Source organism: Salvelinus sp. IW2-2015, linkage group LG11 (genome assembly GCF_002910315.2).
Source record: "Salvelinus sp. IW2-2015 linkage group LG11, ASM291031v2, whole genome shotgun sequence".
Classification (NCBI taxonomy): domain Eukaryota; kingdom Metazoa; phylum Chordata; class Actinopteri; order Salmoniformes; family Salmonidae; genus Salvelinus; species Salvelinus sp. IW2-2015.
Genome location: NC_036851.1, coordinates 8996236 through 8998126, shown reverse-complemented (window position 1 = coordinate 8998126; position 1891 = coordinate 8996236). Strand labels below are relative to the sequence as shown.

Sequence of the window (1891 nt, the reverse complement as noted above, 5' to 3'; positions counted from 1 at the left end):
TGGTTTGCAGAAGCAGATGTCTTCCTTAATTGACCCCCCATAAACGTAACGGACATATACTAGGAGCTGTGCCAGGCCCGCCACGTTTGTTGACTCATCCAGCTGTAACGCATAGAATTCACTGGCTTGTATGCAAAACAGTAATTGTTTCAAAACATCTCCTACCATGTCACTGATGCATTGYGAAACATTGTCCCAGCCATATCTGCAGCAGCAGGAAGAATTAAGTCCTTCACAATAGTATGGGGCTTGCCTGTCCTAGCCACTCAGTAGCTCACCATATACGACGCTTCTAGCCCCTTYTTATTAATGGTATCTGTTGCTTTTATATATKTCTTACTACTCGAAAGTTGTCTCAATTTTCACTCAAAAAACTCCCATGGCTTATTTTTCAAATTGGCATGTTTTGTTTCTAAATGTCTGCGCAAGAGTGAAGRTTTCACCCACGAGAGAGTAACGGTTAATGTGATTTGATGTTAAWTATTTGACTAGGCTACCTGTATTTGACATTGTGTTGTTATTTTGCTGAACACTAGATAGTTACATTTTATTTTTGGCAGTGAAACGAGGCTACTCGGGCGAGAAAAAAACCTCRCCCAAATGTATAGCCCAAATGTATAGCCCCATCAAATGGACTGTTTGAAAATGTGAGGGAAAAAAATGTAATTAGACATACCTCCGACGGCATTGCGCATAGCCCAGTTTGGAAATACCTGATTTAGACCATACACAGGCCATATAAAGTTAAAACCTGTGCTGCTGGTAAAAGTTTGAGTAGCCTTTAGCCTACTAAATAAATGTAGGCTATTTTTGAAGCCTATAGACTATTCGATTATGGGAATTGTTTATTTAACCCATTTAATCCCATGGGTCACAGATAGTGAAAGAAAAACCTTTTGTACTTTACAGGCTCTAGAGAAGTTACATTTGTACTTATAATCAAATGTTTCATATTATTATATGATTTCTCAAAATGGTCACAAGACCACAAGCATAATTCTCCAAGGTGTACTTTCCAGACGAATAAGGCACCAGAACTCTGTATGCAACAGCTTTAGCAACAAATACATTGTTGACATTTWAAAATATTTTCTTTGTAAATATGTTTAAATGTCTAGTTTACGTACTGTAWGTGTCTTAATTTTCAATACATTGAATCCATGATGCTTGTGGTATATGAAAATAACTTAGCGGTCACATTTGTGACCAATGGGACAATACAGTGGCTCTAATTTATTATATATACAAATGTATGTTGACAWCCMYTMAWWTGARKGGWTTTGGCTATTTCAGCCAAACCCGTTTCTGACAAATGCATAAAATCGAGCACACATCCATGCAATCTCCAAAGACAAACATTGGCAGTMGAATGGCCTTACTGAAKAGCTCAGTGACGTTCAACGTGGCACCGTCATAGGATGCCACCTTTCCAACAAGTCAGTTCRTCAAATTCATACCCTGCTAGAGCTGCCACGGTCAACTGTAAGTGCTGCGAAGTGRTAAGCCACACAAGTTCACASAACGCCGAATGCTGTAGKGAGTAAAAATCATCTGTCCTCGGTTGCAACACTCACTACCGAGTTCCAAACTGCCTCTGGAAGCAACGTCTGCGCAAGAACTGTTCATCGGGAGCTTCATGAAATAGGTTTCCATGGCCGAGCAACCGCACACAAGCCTAAGATCACCATGCGCAATTCCAAGAGTCAACGGGAGTGGTGTARASCTCGCAGCSATTGGACTCTGGAGCAGTGGAAAGCCTTTTCTTGAGTGACGAATTGCGCTTCACCATCTGGCAGTCTGACGGACGAATCTGGGTTTGGCGGATGCCAGGAGAACGCTACCTAAACTGTAAATGCAGCTCCAGGAGGCCATTATTCCTCTCCACTAAACT

At 41.1% G+C, this 1891-nt stretch overlaps 1 protein-coding gene across 1 annotated transcript in view; it reads right to left on the bottom strand.

Annotated features, from left to right (window-relative positions):
- Positions 1 to 1891, bottom strand: part of ppm1j (protein phosphatase, Mg2+/Mn2+ dependent, 1J) — a 67960-nt gene that overhangs the window by 47172 nt on the left and 18897 nt on the right. The window lies entirely within an intron of this gene.